This window comes from Desmodus rotundus, chromosome X (genome assembly GCF_022682495.2).
Source record: "Desmodus rotundus isolate HL8 chromosome X, HLdesRot8A.1, whole genome shotgun sequence".
Classification (NCBI taxonomy): domain Eukaryota; kingdom Metazoa; phylum Chordata; class Mammalia; order Chiroptera; family Phyllostomidae; genus Desmodus; species Desmodus rotundus.
Genome location: NC_071400.1, coordinates 52,067,269 through 52,091,852, shown reverse-complemented (window position 1 = coordinate 52,091,852; position 24,584 = coordinate 52,067,269). Strand labels below are relative to the sequence as shown.

Here is a 24,584-nt window from a genome sequence, read left to right as displayed (position 1 = left end):
ATGATAGTTTCTATTTCCTTTTTCATGTTAATATAGTTTACAGTGAGTTCATTGTAGTTTCCCTGTAGTTTCTGGTAGTTCTCAGTGAACTCAGTGAGCTCATTGAGCTTCCTGATAACCATTGCTTTGAACTCAGTATCTGATAGTCGACTTACCTCTATTTCATTTAGCATTCTTTCTGAGGCTTCCGCTTTTCTTTTTATTTGGGAATTGTTTCCTTGTCTTCCCATTGTTTTGATACTCTTCTTATTAGCCTCTGCTTCTTAAATTGATCTGTTCTGACTGCCTGGGTTTATGGTGTGAACTTCTATGGTAGAATGCCAGTGGGATTCAGTGTTGTGATCTCCTTAATCTCTTGATCTCGCTGGTTTTGGGCTGTGTTTTTTGTTGGGTCTCTGTATGTCTTTGGGATTTGGTTGTTGTTGCATTGTTTTTTGATGGGTCCTTCCCTCGAGCTGGTTAATTGAGGGTCACTCTGTCCAGCGCTTCTTGTATTCTGTTGTGCAGATGTGGACAGATTGTGTTGAAGGTGATTCTTCCGTGTGTACAATGTTTTGAGGCTTTTCTCTTGCTCTTGTTCAGTTGTTTGTTTTGAGTAAGTTCTCCATTACTTCGTTGTATTTCCATGTAAGTCCTGGATTGAGTTTAGTGTAACTTCCACTCCCTCCTTCACCTTCTTCCATTGTTATCCTTTGGTGGTTCCTTTGTTGGTGGGGTTCCTCTTCCAGCATGTGTACTGGTGTTCACAGCTTGCACCTCGTCACTTCACTGGGGTAGCAAAGTGAAACTTGTCTCACTGTCTCAGTTTTTAGGATGATCCCTGTTTGGGTCTAACTCTGGTCTTTTCAGAGCTTCAGGTTTTATTGTCTCACCTGTGGGAAAAGGAGAAAAAAAAAAAAGAAAAAGGGAAGGAAGGATAGAGGAATAGAAAGGGAAAGCATGGAGGGAAGGAAGAAGGAATAAAAAAAGATTGGAGGAAAGAAAGGAAGAAGGAATTTTAACAAAAATTAAAATAAATAAGTGAATTTCAAAAGCAGGTAGAAGGAATACAAAAGTAAAGGAAGGAGGGAAGAAGGAATAAAAAAAGAAAGAAGGACAGAAAGGAAGAAGTAATTAAAAAAAAAGTCTTCTGCTGGTTTTAAACCAGTCAGGCTAGTTCTGCAGGTCTTCCTGTTTGTGAAAGGGGGGATGGGATTTGTTTCACTCTTCTCCCTTCTTGAGCAGCACTCTTCGCTGTTGTCTAGCCAGTAGTCCAGTTCCTCAGGATCCTTCTGCTCCCTGCCTACACCTTTACTCCACCAGTTATGCTGTCCTTGAGGTGCACCAATTAGGGGCAACTCACACTCCACCTTCTTGCTCTTTGCTGTCTTAGATGCTAGGGGCTCTCAGTGCCCCTTCAGGGTAGTTCAGCCCCCTACTGAGTCAATTCTTTCTGGTGACTGCAGTCTCCCCTAGCCCTACAGCTACCCTCTGCTGGGCATTCTGCCTTCCTCCTACAGAGCTAGTAGGCCCTGCAGGGCTTTGTGCGCAGGGGTTAGTTGGGAGGTGTTCAGTCCCTGGTTCTTCAGGTGTGGTCCTCCACCAGTAGCCGGGCCGCTGATTGGGTTGGGCACCCACCGGGGCTTTAGGTGTGGGCGCCCAGGCCGCTGAATGGGGTGATCACCGATGGGGCTTCAGGTGGGTGCTTGGGTTGCTTATCCGGTGTTCACCATCCAGGGGCTGTGGGGGTAGGGGCACAAGAGGCCAGGCTGCTGTGGAGAATTCTCTAAACAGCCTCTAAGTGCCTCTATTTTCTCTTTTTCTTTTTGAGAAATTCCTCCTATTCAAGCCCCCAGGTCCGAACAAGCACCTGGCCTCTCACACAGTCCAGCCTGGATCTCTCCCAAGAATCTTGCAGCAGACCCTGCAGCCTGGCCTGGGGCTTCAGCCACCCTGGTCCCTGTGCTGGGCCCAGGGACCTTATTGTCCTTAAGCACTCTTCTTACCATCTGATTTTTCAATGTCCTCTACAATTTTTGGTGTCCGATATTCATATATGCTGCAGTACTGGTGGCTGTTCACTCTGTTCCTCAGATCAGCTAGGCGTTTCACCGGTGCCCAGGGGAAAGTGGACTCCGCTCCCACCTATCTCTCTGCCATCTTCCCTCCCTGTCATTATAATTTTTATAAACGTTTAAAATTCTTCCATGCATGCAATGTTCCTTATTAAATTATGGTAGGGTTTTAGATTTCTTTTTGTTTGATTTTACAGGTCTTATATGAAATGTTAAGAGGAGTCCCAGTACTTTTACATATTCTCTCACTTTAAGATAAACAAAAAGTTATTATTTTATTTCTAGAATTGGGTGGAGGAAAAAAATCAAGGAGAAGGTTATGCCTCATTGCCTAAAGCAGCACTATCTCTTTTCAGGTCATCATCCAAATATCCCTCTAACCTTTCTAAATATAACAAATTGATTTTGAAAGAAGATAAATGGTAATTTTATGGTCAGTCCAAAATAGGGCAGTGCTGTCAAGTAGCACCATATAGAAATGAAAGACTGACAGAAAAGGCACTCCATTAGTTAATATTCTCTGGAAAACCCACCAATGATAAGAAAAACTTTATTTTGGTGTGGGAAAGGAATGTTTATGAAACAGAATGCCATTTATTACATAATTTTCTTTGTAGAACTTGATAGATGAACACAAGGTTTCTTTCAGCCAATAATTTGTACAATGTATGGCTTCGTTTTGGATCAGGACAATTTATGTTTTGTTATTGTTTCATAATTTTACAATAATTGCATAACATTATAGGTGCTGATGACTTAATATTACTCTATATTATTAGTATTGCTTAAGTTGCATTTTAACTTCCTATTAATTAATCATATAAAGTGGTCTGTTGTCTTACCAATTCTTAACACTGACTAGGTACACAGTAGGTATAGTGGTAGGTTTCATAACTTCACAGGAAAGTCTGCAGCTTGAGAGTAATTGAATCTGCACATTGTGACAGCCTCAGAATGATTGCAAGACTAACGGACTCTGAAGTTAAAGATCTTCTTAGTCTAACTCAGTAGTTTGGCTTTGACATGGAGACATTTTCTCTAGCTGTAAATTTACTGGAAAGATTCCTGTCCAAAATAAAGGCACAGTCTAAGCACTCGGGGCGTGTTATACTGAGCTGCTTCTACCTGGCTGTAAAATCAATGGAAGAGGAAAGGAATGTCCCATTGGTGACAGACTTGATCCAAGTACGCTACTGTAGGTATGGAGTTCCAGACTTAATGAGAATAGAAACAACTGTGTTGGAGAAGTTGTGTTGGTAAGTCAAAGCTATTATTGCCTTACAATTTCTGCAACTCTATTATTCACTGATTCAAGAAAACTTACCATTTGGAAGAAGGAATAGCCTTAATTTTGAATGACTAAGAGCTCAGTTTAAGGCATGCCACTGCAGGATCATATTTTCTAAAGGAAAATCTTCTATGTTGGCATTGTCTGTCATTGCATTGGAATCCAAGCACAGAAGTGTGCAGAGTTAACAGAAGGTCTAGAACGTCTTCAGAAACTTTCCAAGATAAATGGCAGAGATATGACCTTCTGGCCAGCACTCATATCCAAGTGTTTAACTGAATGTTCATCAAATGAGTGTTCAAAACTAAATATTCAGAAGTTGAAATGGATTGTTTCTGTATGAACTGCACAGAAACAATCTGTGCAGAAACAAATAATTGAAGCACAGTTACTACAGACTAACCTAGCTTACAACAAGTCCTGAAAGAGTTCCTTAATTGGATTATTACTGCAACAAAAAAATTTCTCTGAAGCCCTCCTCCACAATCCTGAACTATGAATTCCATAATGTTATAGTGGTTTTAAGCTGTGAAGCCTCAAAATATCACAACCGTATACATTGATGTTCTCAGATTTGGGAAAATTGCCTAATTAACATTATGCTGTAGTAGAATAATGCTTAAATGAGAATTCATCTGTGAGGCATACAAATAAAGCCAAGAACATAATGTGAAATATGAATGACAAGTCTGAGAAGGTAAACCATGAATCTATTTCTAACATTGATCCAACTTTCTATATTGGGTTAATATATTTTGATGGTATTAAAAGAGGGTAACCTACTTAATTTAAAATTAAAATTTAAATTATAAGGTTTATGTCAAAACCAGTATTTTACAAATTCATATTTATGGAACAATAAGGTTCAATACTTTAAGCAGTGAAAATGGTTTCTTAGCACCCATAATTCAAGTAACCAAAGATGTGGACTTCATTGCCACATGAAAATTACATTTAAATTTATGGCCATTTTATTTAAAGCAAAACTATGTACCTAGTAATTTTGTCATATTAATTTACCTTTAATATTTTTCTAGAAAACAGATGATGTTTGTATCCAGCAAATAAGTTTTATACAAAATCCACTGCTTCAATATAGTCCCATTGAGAAATTCAGTTTTATTGTATTAGTGACTCAAAATAAATTAACTCACTCTGAAAACTTATTGATTAAAAACTTCTGAAGTTTTTACTAAGGACTCTGTTTATAAAACTGCCATTGTTTCTAATTTAGATTTAAAAAAATGTCCTATTGTGCCAACAGGAAGTCTTAAGTGAATAAGTATTTTCATAATCATGAGTTTGCTGAAATGTGTCCAGGATTTTCTATTAAGTGAATATAAGGAGATCTAGAGTGTTAGATGTGTTATAAACAGTTACCCAGTGCATTGCGTAGCCTGAGTCCACCCTTGATGGCTGTATCTAATTTTGAGATCATGTAATGGATAAATATTCACTAGAACAGAAACTAAAGAACCACAGTATATCTTATACTTTTGTAAACCCTGTTTTGTTGATAACTTTTAGTTTTTCCAAAATGCTGATATATTTAAATATTTTGATTACATCATTGTTAATGTTGATTTGGCAGAGGTAACCTAACCAACTTACTATTATTGTTTGGTACTAAGGGACATACATTTCAATAAAGTCATTGAAATATAAAAAAATACAAATGACTTCCTTGGATTGCCCAGATAATCTATGTTTGAATTTTAGTTTAGTGCCTTAGGCTTGTGAATTTGAATTCAATCTGCTGAACCAGTCTTGAAGATGGAGATAGCATTTTTCACTTGACTATTTTATCCTGCCATGGAAGAAATTTATGAATGGATTAATGGGCCTCTTCTACCAAATTGTAGTCAAGAGCTTCCAAAATCCTTTTCTGCTGAGTCTGTTTCTGACATTATTTAATCATCAAGAGTGTAGTTTGAAATGTTTGTACGCATTAATAAAGAAGATTGCGAAATCTATTTGGATGTATATGATAGTTTTTGGGTAGATTTTTATTTTTAGACCAGTATGGCTATTTTTATGAATGCAAATAATTTAATTAGATAAAACTATAAATCTATAGTATATTTTAAAAAATTAATTTATAATAAACTTAAATATTAAAAGATCTTTTGACTGGTAAAATATTCAAATACTTGTTATACCATTTTATATTTTTATTTTTATGTAACAAAAATCCACTATTGACCATAATAATTCAATTTATAAACTGGTATTACTATGGAAGATTGCAAATTAGTATCAGCTACTTTAATTCACTAACAAGTTATTTGAGATCAACATGATGGCATTTTCATAATTCTCTTTAAACTTATTCTGGCTAAGTTACTGGAGAATGTCTTTAAAGAATATGGCCTATTTTTCATAATGTACATTTGTTAAATGCATAACCCACATAAGGGATTGGGGACAAAACTGAGGTAACCAGGGAAGAACCCACAGAGTTTTAGATTGGCTACCACTCTAGAAAAGTGTCTTCTTTCTATGAGAAATTATTTTAGGTGAGTAAATAACCTAAAGAAGAGAAGATAGTAGCACTAAAAATATCTCAAAAATTGTTGTTACATAGAACAGTGGGAAAAAATGACACTAGGAAGAAACAGTTGTTTTACCATGGGGAACCTTGAATATTTGGAGCATAAACTTGTGGTTGTTAATGAATGACAAGTAAAGGCATAGGCTGGGAACAAATACTAGCTTGCCAGAAAGCAAAAACTTTCCTAGGAAGAAGCTTCCTGCAATAACTCCTCATATCTTCTATTCAGAATATGCATTTAGAAATATATGGTGACAAAATATTTAGTCTTGATAAGCTTACTGCAGATTTAATATGTTAATATATTTACCAGTGAATTAAATCTTTGTAATGAATGCCTGCAATGGGATCATATTACCATGACCCTGCCTTTTTCATATGGCAGATATTGCCACAATTAGAGAAAAAAGTGCCATGCAAAAGTAAAGAGGAGATATGTAAGGGTTTCCCTGATATGAGTGTTCCATATGTATATGTGACAGCTACATGCTCTTTAAACATTTTACTGTATTACTACTGTCATTTTACTATTTAGATCTCTTTTGTTATCCAAAGACTTTAAAGCATTCTATAAGCATTACAATGTTATTCTTCTAGAAGACACATAAAATGGTGTCTGGAAGAAAGTATGAGGGGATAGTGGGGAGAGGGGTCTACAGGAGCTACTATAAAGGACAGAAGGGCAAAATCAAGGGGTAGGGTACAGATGGGGGAGGGAGTTGGGATTGGCTGGGGTGGGGTGGAAGGATGGAGAGAAAATGCAGACAATTGTAACTGAATAAAAAAAAATTTAAAAAAGAAATTATGAAAAGACCAAATTGGTCTTTGGACACTTTCTTTACTCTCTAATCTCTTTCTCCCATTAATAACATCTATATTTTAATTAGGCATGTTTAACTAAAATTAAGTTTCTGTTGTTGGAATTGTAAAGAATGGCAGGGAATAGGGAACTATTTTGGCTGGTATGGGAAGGCAAAGCAACTTTAGCAGTGGCTCTCCAATAACACCTGATCAGAGGCTTACTTTGAACTTCCAAGACAGCCATCCTATCTGTAACATAAGCAGTTTATTGGTCTTACTATGCCACATGTTCTCTATTTTATTAATTATATTCTATATAATGTACTGTAACATATTTACATAAATTTGTTTTAAAATAAACAAAAACTTTTCATTTAAGCTGGATTATCATCATATAATCACTCCAGGGTGAGGTGCAGGAATTTTTCTAAAATTTTCTTATGTGATGAAAATTTTGCTTTGAATTTGGAATTGAAGACATGAAACTGAAAAAACAAAGACAGGTACAGAGTTGCAGTGATGCACAGACTGTGGAACTGTATCACAAGAGAAATCTGTGAATCCTGGTCAAGGAGGCAACAAAGTTTAACCCGGGAATGAAGCTGTACGTCTACTGCTTAAGAAACAGATGCATCATAATCCAAAGTCTGAAGATCAAGTAGGCAGGGAACAAAAGGGGAAAATGCAAGAAATATGATTGAGAAGTAAAATAGAGCAATTTAGTACCCACGGGACACACCAGGATAAACATAATAGGAAAAAAGCCGCCTTTAACCTATTGGTAACTCTGGTGAATCCCAGTTCCTGTCTTCCCTGTTTCCTCTAGATTAAATGAACTATTTGGCTGCCTTTCTAACTTTTTGCCTTCATATTTTGTTCCCTGGATGCTGATCAGCATTTTGTTCTGCATGCCTTTGTCACGAACACATAAACTTTTCTCTTGGCATAAAAATAGGAAACATTTATGGTCTGGACTTTAGAATTTGGTGTCATCAGCAGATGGTAGCTAAAAATAGAGAAGTGGGTGTATTGCCTAGAGCAAGAATACAGGGGAAGCAGCTATCAGACAAAAAAACTTTAATAGCTTTTTAAATTACTTTCTACCTGAAATTTATGTTACTGCAACAAATTCCTAGAAATACCACCTGAAATCATTCCAGGGACTGCTAGCATAAGATGCTGTGGTTCAACAGATTAGATTACCTGTCATTTAAGAGCACATAAAATTAATCAGCATTCTACAGTATTTTGGTGCAATTATTTAAAAAGTTAAAAACTTTTTGGCTTTTCTCATCCTAAATAGTAGATTACAGATGCTTATCCAGAGTCCATATACTAAAGCTGAAGGATTCTAATTTTTTATTTTATTTCTTTTGATCACTTTAATGTCTCTTGGCTATTACAAATTTTTGCAAAAGTAGAAAATAATCATATACTATTTTACCATAACATCATTTTCATGTGAACTATTTATTGTTGATTTTCATTCTTTTTATCTCAACCTTATATAAAAAATAGAAGCATGTTTTTTGTAAAATGAAAAACTTATTGTTCAGCAACATTTAACTGTTAGCTCAGCATTGTACAACTTCTATTGTACTATAACAGAATGAATATGGGCTTTGAAATTAGACAAACCTGAGTCTGAGATGCAATATCATCATCTTAATTGTCACCACATCCATGAAGCTATTCATGAAACTCTTCACCCACCCTCATTAGCTACTTTCCTTTGTGTTCACAAGAAACTCTAATATAGATCCAACTTTGTAATTATGCTTCATTATATTAAATCATCAGCTATTCAACAGAGCCCAGTACATTTTAATTTTTTTATATTTCTTATTTTAATTATATTTTTTATTAAAATTTATCCCTCATATACCTGCCCCCCCCATAATCACCACACTGTTGTTCATGTCCATGAGTTCTTTTTCCTTTTTGCTAACTCCTTCCACCCCCAACCACCCTTCCTCCATAGCTGTCATCCTGCTTTCCATCTATGAGCCTGCCTCTATTTTGCTTGTTAGTTCAATTTGCTCATTAGGTTCCACTTATAAGTGAAATCATATGGTATTTGTTTTTCTCTGACTGGCTTATTTCACTTAGCATAATGCTCTTCAGGTCTATCCATGCTGCCTCAAAGGGTAAAATTTTCTTCTTTTTTATGGTTGAGTACTATTTCATTTTGTAAATGTCCCATAGTTGTTTTATCCACTCATCTACTGATGGATACTTGGGCTGCCACCATATGTTGGTGATTGTAAATAACAATTCAATGAACATAGATAAGGGTGCTTATGTACTCTTCAATCAATGTTTTGGGTTTCTTCAGATATATTCCTAGGAGTGGGATCATTTGGTCAAAAGGCATACCCATTTTTAAGTTTTTTTAGATATCCCCATACTACTTTCCATAGTGGCCGCACAGTCTGCATTCCCACCAACAATGCAAAAGGGTTTCCCTTTCTCCACATCCTCGTCAGCACTTGTTGTTTGTTGATTTATTGATGATGGCCATTATGATTGGAGTGAAGTGATATCTCACTGGAGTTTTAATTTGCATTTCTCTGATGATTAGTACGTTGAGATTCTCCTCATATGTCTATTGGCCCTCTGAATGTACTCTCTGGAGAAGTGTCTGTTCATGTCCTTTGCCCATTTTTTAATTGGGTTGTTTGTTTTTTGGTGTTGAGTTTTGTAAGTTCTTTATAAATTTTGGATATTAACCCCTTATCATATGTATCAGAAAATATGTTCTCCCATTCTGTAGGTTGTCTTTTTATTTTGTTGATGGTTTCCTTTGTTGTGCAAAAAAAAATTTAGTTTGATGTAGTCCCATTTTCTTTTTTGTTTCCCTTGCCTGGGGAGATAGATAAAATATTTTTTGAACAATGTCCAAGATCATACTGCCTGTGTTTTCTTCTAGGATTTTTATGGTTTGGGGTCTAATATTTAAGTTTTTAATATATTTTGAATTTAGCAAATGAGTGGATCAGAAAGCTATGGTACTTTTACACAATGGAATTCCACACAGCAGAGAGAAAGAAGGAGCTTATACCCTTTGCAACAGCATGGATGGAACTGGAGAGCATTATGCCAAGTGAATTAAGCCAGGTGGTGAGGGATAGATACCATATGATCTCACCTTTAACTGGAACAGAATCAACAAAATAAAAATGCAAACAAAATATAACAAGAGACATTGAAGTTAAGAACAATATAACAATAGCCAGAGGGGAGGAGGAAGAGGACAGTGGGGAGAAGGGTTTTCAGGAACTACTATAAAGGGCACATGGATAAAACCAAAGTGGCAGGTGGAAGAAAGGGAGGGAGGTGGGTTTAGCTGAGGTCAGGGGGAGTGTTGGGGAGAAAATGCAGACAACTGTAATTGAACAACAATAAAGTAATTAAAAAAACAAAAAATATATTTTGAATTTATTCTAGTCTGTGGTTTAAGAAGGTCATCTAGTTTCATTTTTCTGCATGTATCTGTCCAATTATCCCAACACCATTTATTGAATAAATTATCTTTACCCATTGTATGTGTTTGTTTGCTCTGTTGAATATTAATTAACTATAAAGGTGTGGGTTTATTTCTAAGCTCTGTCTTCTGTTCCACTGATATATGTGTCTGTTTTTATGCCAGTGCCATACTGTTTTTTAAATTTTTATTACTGTTTATTTTTTATAGTTATCCCAATTTTTCTCTCTTTGCCCTCCTTCACCCACCCCCACCCCCACTCCCACAGTCAATCCCCACACCATTGTTCATGTGCATGGGACATTCATACATGTTCTTTGAGGAGTCCCTTCCCTTTCTTTCCACCATGTGGTTTCAGTTACTATGGCCTTGTAGTATAGTTTAACATTATATAGTGAGATTCCTCCAACTTTATTCTTCCTCTCAGGATTGCCGTTGCTATGCAGGGCCTTTTGTGCTTCCATATAAATTTTTGACCTATTTTAGTTGTGTGAAATACATCATTGGAATCTTGATAGGAATTGTATTGAAACTATCGATTACTTTGGGTAGTATGGGCATTTTAATGATGATAATTATTGCAATCCATGAAAACAGTATGTACTTCCATTTATTTGTATCTTCTTCAATTGTTTTCTACAGTGTCTTATAATCTTCCTAGCACAGGTCTTTTTCATCCTTGGTTAGATTTACTCCTATTTTATTCAATTTGAAGCAATTGTGAATGGGATTGTTTTCTTAATTTCCCTTCCTGATAGTTCCTTATTGGCATATAAAATTATGACTGATCTGTAGATATTAATTTTGTATCCTGCTACTTTACAGAATTCATTTATCAGTTCTAGTAGTTTCTTGGTGGAATCTTTGGGGCTCTCTATATACAGTATCATGTCATCTGCAAATAAAGACATTTTTACTTCTTCCTTTATGATTTGCATGCTTTTTATACCTTCTACTTGTCTGGTTGCTATGACCAGGACTTCCAGTACTATTTTGATTAAGAGAGATGAAAGTGGACATCACTGTCTTATTCCTGATATTTAGGGGAATGTTTGTAATTTTTACCTTTAGAGTATGATGCTGGCAGTGGGTTTGTCATATATGGCCTTTATTATGTTTAAGTTTGTTTCCTCTATTCCCACTTGGCTGAGAGTTTTTATCACAAAGTGGTACTGGATTTTATCAAATGCTTTTTCTGTATCTGTTGATTGATCATGTGGTTTCTATCCTTCATTTTATTTAGGTGGTGAACCACATTTATTGATTAGCGAATGTATGAACCTTGCATTCCCGGAATAAATCCCACTTGATCATGGTGTATGATCTTTTTGATGCATTTCTTACTTGGTTTGCTAATATTTTGTTGAGTATTTTAGCATCTATGTTCATCAGAGATATTGGCCTATATTTTTTTTCTTTGTAGTGTATTTATCTGGCTTTTAAATTATGATAATACTGGTACCGTAAAATAAGCTTGGGAGTCTTCAATCCTCTTGAACTTTTAAAAATAGTTTGAGAAGGTAGGTGCTAGTTTTCCTTGAAATGTCTGGTTAAATTCACCTGTGAAGCGACTCCTGCTTCAATTTCATTAGGTGCAATCAATCTGTTTATTCAGATTCTCTGATACTTCCTGATTTAGCTTGGAACATTGTATGTTTCTAGGAATTCATCCATTTCATCCAGGTTGTCCAATTTGTTGGCATATAGTTATTCATGACATTTTCTTACAATCCTGTTTTTCTTTGTTGTCAGTTGTTATTTCTACCCTTTCATTTCTGACTTTATTTACATGGTGCTCTCTCTTTTTTTCTTTATGAGTCTGGTTAAACTTTGTCAATCTTGTTTATCTTCTCAAAGAATCAGTGCTTGGATTCATTGGTCTTTTGTATCATTTTGTTAGACCCTATTTTATATATTTCCTCTCTGATCTTGATTATTTTCTTTCTTCTACTCACTGTGAGGTTTGTTTGCTGTTCTCTTTCACATTCCTGTAAGTGTAAAGTTAGATTGTTTATTTGAGATTTTTATTTTTTATATTTTTATTTTTTTGAGATAGGCCTGCAATGCTATCAATTTCCCTCTTAGGATTGCTTTTGCAGTGTCCCACTGAAAATAATTAGTGTTCTAATTATCTATTTATCTATCTATTATCCATTTATCTATGTTCTAATTATTATTCTAATTAGTATTCTAATTATCATTGGTTTCAAGGTATCTTGATTTCTTCCTTGATCTCATTGTTGAACATTTCATTGTTTAATAACATGATATTTAGCTTCTATGACTTTGTGTGTTTTTCATTGTTCTTGTGATTGGTTTCTAGTTCCATATCATTATGGTCAGAGAAGATGCTTGATATGATTCCAATCCTATTAAATTTATTGAGACTTGTTTCATGTCCTAACATGTGGTCTATCCTAGAAAACATTCCATGAGCATTCGAAAAGTATGTATATTGTGATACTTTAGAATAAACTGCTCTGAAAATATCGATTAAATCCATTTGATCTGTTGTGTTGTTTAAGCCCACTGTCTCCTTGTTGATTTTCTGTCTGGAAGATCTATCAACTAAAGTCATTAGGGTGTTAATATCCCCAACTACGACTATTTCTGTCAATATCTCCCTTTATTTCCACCAAGATTTGCTTCACATATTTAGGTGCTCCTATGTTAGGTACATGCAGGTATGCTAGGGTTATATCCTCTTGTTGGATTGTTCCCTTTATTATTATGTAGTGTTCTTCTGTGTCTCTTACTATAGCCTTGGTTTTAAAGTCTATTTTGTCAGATATGAGTATTGCTTTGCTAGCTTTATTTCCTTTCCATTTGCATGAAATATCTTTTTCCATATCTTTACTTTTAGTCTGTATGTATGTTTCAATCTGAGGTAGGTCTCTTGGAGACAGCATATATATGGGTCTTGATTTCTTATCCATTCAGCTACCCTATCTTTTGTTTGAAGCATTTAAGCCATTTATATTTAAGGTGATTGTTGATAGAAACATATTTAGTGCCATTTTATTGTCAGACTATTTTCTTCTGTTGTTATTGTTCTTCTTTCTTCTCCTCCTCCTCTTCCTACTCCTTCACTTCCCCCTCCCCTTCCTCCTCCTTCTCCTTCTTCTCCTTCTTCTTCTTCTCCTTCTTCTTCTTCCTCTTCCTCTTCCTCTCCCCTTTCTTTCAAACCCTTTTACATTTATTGCAGTACTGATTTGGTGTTAAACTCATTTAGCTTTTTTTGTCTGGTAAACTCTTTACTTCTCTTTAAATTTTAATTGATAGTTGTGCTGGGAAAAGTAGTCTTGGCTGTTCCTTGCTTTTCATAACCTTGAATATTTCACACCAATAACTTCTGGTCTGAAATGTTTCTGTTGAGAATCAGATTATATAGTTTTATAGTAACTCCTTTGTATGTAACTAACTTCTTTTCTCTTGTAGCTTTTAAGATTCTTTCCCAGTATTTAAGCTTTACCATTTTAATTATAATGTGTCTTATTGTGGGTCTCTTTGTGTCCATCTTATTTGGGACTCTCTGTGCTTCCTGTACTTCTGTGTCTTTTTCCTTCACAAGATTAAGGAAGTTTTTGGTCATTATTTCTTTAAATAGGTTCTCAATCCCTCGCTTACTCTCTTCTCTTGATATTCCCATGATGTGGATATTGTTACACTTCATGTTGTCCTAATGATTTCTTAAATTCTCCTCATTTTTAAAAATATATTTTCTTTTTGCTGTGCTGCTTGGGTGTTTTCTCTACCCTATCTTCCTAATCTCTAATTTTACCATTTGTTTCATCTAACCTACTGTTTATTCCTTCCAGTGTATTTTTTATTTCAGATATTGCATTCTTCATTTCTGAGTGGTCCTTTTTATGGTTTCTTTGTCTTTTTTCATGCTGTTGAGTATCCTTATAATCGTTACTCTAAACTCTCTATTTGATACATTGTTTGACTCCATTTCATCCAGTTCTTCTGGAGAATTCTCTTATTTCTTCATTTTGGGCCTGTTTTGTTGTTTCCCAATTTTGGCTGCTTTTTAATGTTTATTTCTATGTATTAGGTAGATCTGCAAAGACTCTGGGGGAGATCTGTGTCAGATGTTGCCTGTGACTGGCCCTGGGCAACCTATTTGGAGTTATCAGCAATCCATAGTTTGTATCTTACTTTGCTGGGCCTGGTTGTGTGAAGAAACAACCAGGCTTTGCATCAAGGCTGGTGTTTACTAGTAACAGACCCAGGGGAAGGTCAGCTAAAGTCTCAGAGCTCCCAGAAATCCACCTTCATCTGCAAGATTTCTGATAAGCTTAAAAACTGAAATTGTCCTTAGCTGTGTTCTTCTGCAGCTTGGCTTAAGCTCCACATGGTGGAGAGAGAGGGATTCCTGTGAGTGGGGCTATTGCTTCCTCTCAGGCTGCTGCTGCTTAGAGGGTAGTGCTGTGCCTAGGAAAGATATCTTCTACTGAATGGGAAATGACTCCCCATAGGGATCCTGGTGGGTGACTCTTCAGCTCTCTCCCCAGAGCCACCAACCCTAGACTCTCTTCTCACAGCTTTAGTCCACTCTGCCCTCCCTGTGCCAGAGTCCAAGGTATGTGGCTGCAAATGAAATTTTGTGCATTGGCCCTTTAAGAGGCTTTCTGTATCTGTAGCCATCTTTTTCTGGGGGACATACATCTCACTGCTTTTCACAGCTCGATGGTATCTGACTTTCTTTCCTGGCTCTGTTGCTGCAGACTAGCAAGCCCAGCTTGGTGTGTAGACCCCACACTTCTCAGGGGTAAATCCCTGGCTGCTGAAATAACCCTGCAGCCCTTTAGCTTCCTCCCATGGGGGCTCAGCCAGCCTTGTTGTACCTCCTCCACAATCACTACCAGTCTTGTTGTTGTGATGTGGTTCCTTCTGTCTGTCCTTGGTTTTAAGGCTTCTCCCCAACTAATGTTCAGTTGGTTATTCAGGATGATTTTTCTATAATTTAGTTATAATTCCAGTTTTTTCCTGGGGGTAGTTAGTGTAGCTTCAACCTACTCCACTCCCACATTGGATCCCCAAGCCCAGCACATTTTAGGTGTTCCACTTCATCTTTAAAAATGTAGGTGAATAAACATTTAAGTGGCTTGATTTATGGTTTTCTTAAAAAGTGAATAAAGGTTACTGCTGGTAACATTTTTTTTCTAGAACTGTGGGTAAAAAGAAAAACCTAAGCAGAATGTGTCAATAAAATAATACCAGAAAATGTAAAGCTAAAGTTGAGCAAAACTTGAAGTAGAGATCCTCATGTCGAAATGTCATCGTGGGCTACATAATGACCTGGTTTTAGTTCAGTAGACAGAGGAGTTTCTTGCAATTAATTTGGTTCTTTGGAAATATTGAAGCATATTTCTGAGAAAAAGTTGAATTGTGAAACTCCATGCCACATTCTAAAATGATTGCCTTTTTTGTACTTAATTAGCTCATCTTCTTAATGGAAGTGTCAGGGAATAATCCAGAAACTCGTGCAAAATCTTCTGACCTCGCTCTTTGATTTCCCATCACTGTTCTAACAGTATCATTAGATCAGACTTTGAAGCTAGTCTCCACAGAGATGCCTATTTTTTCAAGGCAAAGAGAAACATAAGAATGCTTATTATCTTGTATTTGGAACTTCATGCAGCTAAAATCACAAAAGAATGCTTCATAGTCAGTGCTAAATACTCACCAGATAGCTACCACATGCTATTGTAAAAGCTCTGTTGGTAATTCCAAAATTAAAATGCTTCAATTAAAAATAATGTATTAGGCATCTTTATCAGGAATATAGTATAAGAATTTTCATAAGTGGACCTTTTTGAATATGGGAGAGTTTTGCTGTCCTTATACCATATTGCAATATGGCTTTCATCAAAAACTCCTTGTGGCTTAGAAAATGTACCCAAATTTGGGGAAACTGCAGAGGTCTTTTAAAATTAAGATCACATGCACATAATAGACTATAGAGACGCTGCATTATAAAGTCATATGCTTGAAGTTTATATAATTTTTTTAACTAATATTACACCAATACATTTAATAAAGATTAAAACAATTAACCCAATGGGGGGAAATAAGAAATGATCTATCAAGCCCTGAAGACATGGAAGAACCTTAGATGCATTATTAAGTGAAAGAAGCCAATTTGAAAAAGCTGCATATTGTATTGTTCCAACAATATGGCATTCTTGGAAAAGTTCTATGGAGACAATATAAAGATCAGTCATTGGAAGGGGGAGATAAAGATAAATATTTAAAGTACAGAGAAATTTTAGGGAAAACACTCTATATGATTCTATGATGATGGATATATGTCATTACACATTAGTCCAAATCCAAAGAATGTACACACCAAGAATTAACCCTAAAGAAAACTACAGACTCTGAGTGACAATGATATGTCAATGTAGATTCATCATTTGTAACAAACACATATGTACATATGCTGGATGGGAGATGTTGATAACAGAGGGGACTATGTACCTGTAGGAAAAGAAAATATATGGAACTCTGTACCTTCTACTCAATTTTGTTATGAACCTAAAACTTCTCTAAAATAAAGTCAATTACAAATAATAAAACTAAGATCACTCATTTGAATGCACACACAGAGACACACACACAAGTTTTTCTAGCAAAGTTCTTTGTTACAAAAGCTCTTTGTCTGAGTGATTATAGCTGTCCTGAAATGCCCCAATTCCATCAGGAATTCAGTGTTTAACTTGGTAGGATCTAACTCATGAAAATGAGACTAATCTAAATAAAGTATACCTTGCTAGCATGGAGGCAAATATGTCACCACACATACTGCAGAGTACAGAAAAGCTATTCATGATCAGAGCTCATTTTATTCCTTCCAGATACCATATTGACTGCAAGAAATGATCTTGTGTTCTTTCTATACTAGAGTTCATGTAAATTAGTGCTTGCTTTTTTTTTGGATGTATTGATGATGAACATTGTGGGGAATACGTATGAGCCTGACTGGAATCTCCACTATGATCTTGACAAGAAAACTATATGCCTAGACAACACAGAAAAGCCAGAAAAAAATTAACACTGGATACTTGAGAAGAAAAAAATGTACATTTGGACTTGGTAGCTGTGTTAATATGTAGGTTTGTTCGCCACTGCTTAATAAAGATTGCCGAATACTCTCAATAACTTAATATGGGCTCCCTAAACTCTTTCACTGCTGCCTCATGTTCCTCACTGCTTGGTGTGTTCCCTTGAGTCCCTCTGTGACATGAGCTAACACACAAAAACACACAGAAGGGCCTACTGAGTCATATTCTTTAAGGAGATGTGAATTGTTCAGTGATAAGGAGGCTAAATAAACTGCCATAAAAAGTTGCTTCTATGGCCCTGGCTTCTGTGGCTCAGTGGATTGGGTGCCAGCCAGTGAACTGAAAGTTCACCAGTTCGATTCCCAGTCTAGGGCACATGTCTGGATTGCAGGCCAGGTCCCTGGTTGGGAACATGAGAGACAAGCAATCGATGTCTCTCTCTCTCTCTCTCTCTCTCTCTCATATCAATGTTTGTCCCCCTCTCTTTCTCCCTCCCTTGTCCTCATCAAAAAATAAATTAAATCTTAAAAAATAAACTTGCTTGTATAGAATTGGCCAGTATATGTTGTAATAATTTGCATTAATTTCTGTCAGATTGATCTTTGTCTTTATCACAGAGGCCATGACTATACTTTACATTTCTGCTAGTAACATCTATTTTTATGTAAATCTTGCAGTGAGACATAGAGCACTTGCAGCTTATTACCAAATACTGATGTCTCAGACATATGTTTTGTTTTGGTTTGGGGTTTTGCCATATTATGGGAGAAAAATCAGTTAAGAGAAAATATATATGATTAGCCAAAAATAATCAAAGAAATAAACACTAATGTTAAAATTCCTCATCAGTCTAAAGTGTGTCCAGTAAGCCCTGATGCTTTGGCTTACTTCCAGGTCATTAAAAATTCCTGCATATATGATAGTGAATTGACAAAGCTTCAGAACATATAGAAAGGATGGGTGTGTATAAAAATGGCTGCCTCCAACTTGCTCTACTTAATTCCAGTAATCCTTCAAAACGCTTTTTTCTTAAATAAAAATCAAATTATTTTGAAAAGCTTTAATAAGAAAAAACAGTATTCTATTATTCAAATTGTGATTTCCAAATTCTTTGAATTTTGAAGTTTAAGAGACATTATAATTTGACATCTGACTACTTTTTCTAGGTCCCCTTAACATGGGCATTCACAGCATATTAACCATACAGGCTTAATTTTCCTGATCATATCATGTATTTGCATTTATTTTTCTATAATTTCAATTGACTAGAATGTCCAGCTCTACTTATTCTCAGGCTGTGAAAATGGCAGTTATACTTTAAGAACCTGCTTGAATGTCAGTTTTCATAGCAAGCATCTAAAATAGTGCCTTACACCACTGTGGAAAACAGTATGGAATTTCCTCATAAAACTAAAAATGGAATTGCCCTTTGACCCAGCAATTCCGCTGCTGGGATTATACCCTAAGAACCCTGAAACACCAAGCCAAAAGAACCTGTGCACCCCAATGTTCATAGCAGGACAATTTGCAATAGCCAAGTACTGGAAGCAACCTAAGTGCCCATCAGCAAACGAGTGGATCCAGAAACTATGGTATATTTACACAATGGAATTCTAGGCAGCAGAGAGAAAGAAGGAGCTTATACCCTTTGCAACAGCATGGATGGACCTGGAGAGCATTATACTAAGTGAAATAAGCCAGGTGGTGAGGGACAAATACCATATGATCTCACCTTCAACTGGAACATAATCAATAGAAGAAAAAAGCAAACAAAATATAACCAGAGACATTGAAGTTAAGAACAATCTAACAATAGCCGGGGCGGAGTGAGGTGGGGACAGTGGGAAGAGGGGATTACAGGAACTACTATAAAGGACACATGGACAAAATCAAGAGGGAGGGTGGAGGTGGGGGAGGGAGGTGGGTTCAGCTGGGGTGGGGTGGAGGGATGGGGAGAAAAGGCATACAACTGTAATTGAATAACAATAAAAATGTTTAAAAAAAGAACAAAAAATAGTGCCTTACAGAAAATATACCCTAAGTGAATATTTTTCAGATGAATAAATGAATGGATTAGTGAATGAGGCTTCTGAGCTGATATATTATTCTCAGAAGCTTTTATATACTTTGAATTTAGTATATATCAAATATTATAGTAAAGTGTATAAAAATATATAAATATATTTAAATATAACTATATATATCCTGTACTAATATACTGCTAAATTCAAATCTATAATACTTATTTCTCTTTATTTAATGAATTATTGGTAGTGTATTTGTAGATATTGAAAAGAATTTATTTTTCTTCCCAAAGTGGTAAGAGAGAATATATGATAAAATTTTCAAATATCCCTCAGAAATGAAGAATCTTTGTAATGAAAATTCTTTCTATTGTTCAGTGAGGAAGAATGTTGAGTGACTATTAGAACTATGGCCTAGGCCAACCATTTGTAACACACAAGTGGTGATGTAAATCATGCTGACAAATGCCAAAAGTTCATATGTTGTGACTTACCTTATGGTAATTTTATCATTCTGAGTGGCATTCATTATTAGTGAGCTATAGCAGAGAGAGTTTATCTAAAGAATATCATGATGGAGACATGGTTGGTGTGGCTCAGTGGACTGAGTGCTGGCCTGTGAACCAAAGGATTGCTGGTTTGATTCCCACTTGGGGCACATGTCTGGGTTACAGGCCAGGTTCCCCAGTGCGGGGAATGCGAGAAACAATCACACATTGATGTTTCTCTCCCTATCTTTCCCCCTCCCTTCCCTTCTGTCTGGAAAGAAATAAAACCTAAAAAAAATAATTTATTAAAAAATAATATCATGATGGAAAAATTAATACATTGAAACTAAAGCTTCCTATCCTTTGAAAGATACAACAAAGAAATAAAATTACAGGTTAATATAACTAATCAACATAGATGCTAAAATCCTCAACAAAATATTAGAAATATGTATCCAGCAATACATTAAAAAGATCATAAACTATGATCAAGTGGGATTCATTCTAGGGATGCAAGGATGGTACACTATTTTCTAATTGATAAATGTAATACATCACATAAAAAAAGAGAAAGACAAAAATCACATGACCACATCAATAGGTGCGGAAAAAGCACTTGATGAAGTACTGCACCCACTTACGATTAAAACACTAAGTAAATTGGGAATAGAGGGAGCATTTTTCAACATAATAAAGGCCATATATGAGAGACCTATAACAAACTTCATACTCAATGGGCAAAAACTAAAAGCTTCCCAATAAGATCAGGAACAAGACAAGGATGCCCTCTCTCACCACTCCTATTCAACATCGTATTGGAAGTCCTAGCCACAGCAATCAGACAAGAAAAAGCAATAAAAGGCATCCGAATAGGAAGGGAGGAAATGAAACTGTCACTGTTTGCAGATGACATGATAGTGTGCATGGAAAATCCTGTAGACTCCACCAAAATATTCCTCGACCTATTAAATGAATTTGGTAAAACAGCAGGATACAAAGTCAGTATTCAGAAATCAAAGGCATTTTTGTACACCAACAATGAAATATCAGACACAGAAATCAGGAAAAAAATCCCATTTTGTATAACAACAAGGAAAATAAAGAACCTAAGAATAAATCTAACCAAGGTGATAAAAGACCTGTATTCAGAAAACTACACAACACTGAAGAATGAAATTAAGGAAGACAGAAACAAATGGAAGCATATACCATGTTCATTGATTGGAAGAATTAACAGAATTAAAATTTCCATACTACTCAAATTGATTTATAGATTCAATGTGATATCTATTAAAGTACCCATGACATATTTCACAGATACAGAACAAACATTTCAGAAATTTATATGGAACCATAAATGACCCCGAATAGCTGCAGCAATTTTGAGAAAGAAGAACAAAGCAGGAGGAATCACAATGCCTGACTTCAAACTGTATTAGAAGGCCACTGTAATCAAAACAGACTGGTACTGGCATAAGAACACACCCATGGACCAATGGCACATAATAAAAAGCCCAGACATAAACCCAAACCTCTATGGTCAATTAATATTTGGAAAAGGAGGCAGCAGCATAAAATTGATTAAAAATTCCGTCTTCACAAATGGTGTTGGGAGAGCTGGACAGCTACATGCAAAAAAAATGAAACTTGATCCACTCATTTGCTGATGGGCACTTAGGTTGCTTCCAGTACTTGGCTATACTAAATTGGGCTGCTATGAACATGGGGGTGCACAGGTTCTTTTGGATTGGTGTTTCAGGGTTCTTAGGGCATAATCCCAGCAGCGGAATTGCTGGGTCAATGGGCAGTTCCATTTTTAGTTTTCTGTGGAAATTCCATACTGTTTCCCACAGTGGCCACACCAGTCTACATTCCCACCAACAGGTTCCCTTTTCTCCGCATCCTCTCCAACATTTGTTTGTGGATTTGTTTATGTTGGCCACTCTGACTGGTGTGAGATGGTACCTCATTGTGGTTTTAGTTTGCATCTCTCTGATGGCCACTGATGCTGGACAAAAGAAAAAAGCAAACAAAATATAACCAGAGACATTATAGTTAAGAACAATCTAACAATAACCAGAGGGGAGTAGGGAGGGGATAGTGGGGAGAGGAGTTTACAGGAGCTAATATAAAGGACACATGGACAAAATGAAATGGGAGAGTGGGGGCGGGGGAAGGATGTGGGTTTGGCTGGGGTGGGGTGGAACGATGGGGAGAAAATGCAGACAACTGTAATTGAATAACAATAAAAATTAAAAAAAATTAAATTTGATCACCAACTTACACCATACACAAAAATACATTCAAGGCGGTTAAAAGACTTAAAACATAAGTCGTGACACCATAAAAGTCCTTCAAGAGAACATAGGCAGAAAATTGTCAGATATTCCATGCAGCAGTGTTTTCACTGATATGTTCCCTAGAGCAAGGGAAATAAAGGAAATAGTAAACTAATGGGATCTCATCAGAATAAAAAGCTTCTGCACAGGTAATAAAACTGCATTAAAATGAAAGGAGAACCAACTGTATGGGAAAACATATTTACCAATACCTCAGACAAGGGTTTGATCTCAAAAAACTATGTAAAGAACTCATACGACTCCACTCTAGGAAGACAAAAAAACAATTAAAAAATGGGCAAAGGACTTGAATGGACACTTCTCCAAGGAGGACATACAAAGGTTCCAGAGGACTCTGTAGAAGCCAAAGAACGTATAAGTATGACCCATGAACATGAACTATGGGGGGGGAATGTGGGAGGGAGGGGGGTGGGCAGGATGGAGTGGAGTGGGGGGGGAATGGGACAACTGTAATAGCATAATCAATAAATATATATATATATATAAAAAAAAAAAAAAAAAAAAAAAAGGTTCCAGAGGCATATGAAAAGAGGCTCAGCACAGCTAGCCATCAGAGAGATGTTAATTAGTACCACAATGAGATACCACTTCACACCAGTGAGAATGGCCATAATAAACAAATCAACAAACAACAAGTGTTGGGGAGGTTGTGGATAAAAGGGAACCCTAGTGCACTGTTGGTTTGAATGCAGACTGGTGCAGCCAGTATGGAAAACAGTATGGAATTTCCTTAAAAAACTAAAAGTGAGACTGCCTTTTGACCCAGCAATTCCACTCCTGGGATTATGTCCTACGAACCCTGAAACACCAATCCAAAAGAACCTATGCACCCCAATGTTCATAGCAGCACAATTTACAATAGCCAAGTGCTGGAAGCAACCTAAGTGCCCATTAGTAAATGAATGGATCTAAAAAATGTGGTACATTTACACGATGGAATATTAAGCAACAGAAAGAAGGAAAGAGTTCCTATCCTTGGGGACAGCATGGATGGAACTGGAGAGCATTATGCTAAGTGAAATAAGCCAGGCGGTGAGGGACAAATACCATAGGATCTCACTTTTAAGTGGAACCTAATAAAAAAACAAACAAACAAGAAAGCAAAATATAACCAGAGACATTGAAATTAAGAACAAACTGACAGTAACCACAGGGGCAGTAGGAAGGGACAATGGGGGGGAAGGGTTTTCCAGAACAACTCTAAAGGACACATGGACAAAACCAAGTGGGGCTGAATCAGGGGAGGGAGGTTAGGGTGTCTGGGGTGGGGTGGTAGTTGTGGGGGGAAAAGACAGACAACTGTACTTGAACAACAATAAAATAAAAACTGAAAAAGAAAAAAAGTTTCTTATCTTTTGAAATTCACTAATATCAACTTTGAGTTTCCACAAAATGTCATTTGAGTTTGATATTGTCTCAACATATACCTCTCTGACCATTAATTCTTAGTCACTGCTCCCTTCTCTTGCCTCACATAACATTTATTGTGTATTCGTCTATTGGTCTAAACTACTCTGCATTGTCTTTCGTCTTTTTCTGTAAACATTAGGGGTAGAGATTTGTCACTTTTGTCTAGGCTCATAAACATTTAAAAGAGAGAACAATGAGGATAATGCATCCCTCACTCTCTCTGTTCAATATTTAATATCAACATAATAACAATAAACTGGTATAGCCAAAGTTAAAGTAAAATTTAGACTGTAGATCATACTAAAATTTAGAGTGGAGAAATGATTTTAAATATAATTAATTCAGTGCTACATAGTATTGAAGACTTGAGCCATGTATACCTTTGCAGGAGTATACATATATATACATGCTCTGGGCTGTTTATCTTTATTGAAATAATTATCTAAATATTTTATCCAATAGCTAACTGCTTAACTCATAAGAAGTGGTTATTAATGTTTTAGAAGTGAAGGGCTTAGAAATATGTCATCTTTGTACAGAGTGAGAAATATTTTTTTTGGACTGGTAAGATAATGCATTGTCTTTAATATGACCAAAGGGTATAAATTATTAGTTGTCTTTCTAATTATCTGAGGAACACAGAGGTATTCAAACCATTCTTTCAGGTTCACTGAAATGATATGTTAACAGGGCAATGTTAATGTTAATATTATTAATCAACAGCAAGATTAACTTAGACCTGTTTAAAATCACATGAAGGAGACAAATAATTTTATCAAAATCTGGTTAACTATTTCAATACCCCTATCTTAGCACATGCATACCACAACATCTAGTATAGGTGACAAGTACAAAGTTAATTTTACTGTTATATCCCAGTGGGAGATTGCTTGTCCCCTTTTTTTCTAATTGATGAGAACAGACATTCCAGTCTGACTACGGGTATTTTAGTCACACACTGTTTGCCTTGGGAAAATTTTCTTTAGCTTGATTAATACTTGTTTTCAACTTCCCAAGAGAGAGCATTTATGGAACACTGTACACTTTTAAAGCC

The 24,584-nt window shown here is 36.1% G+C and overlaps 1 protein-coding gene and 1 pseudogene across 1 annotated transcript in view; one reads left to right on the top strand and one right to left on the bottom strand.

Moving 5' to 3' along the window:
- The window catches only part of HTR2C (5-hydroxytryptamine receptor 2C), a 178,477-nt gene that overhangs the window by 129,282 nt on the left and 24,611 nt on the right, over window positions 1-24,584 (bottom strand).
- On the top strand, window positions 3,009-3,779 carry LOC112308238 (cyclin-G1 pseudogene; annotated as a pseudogene).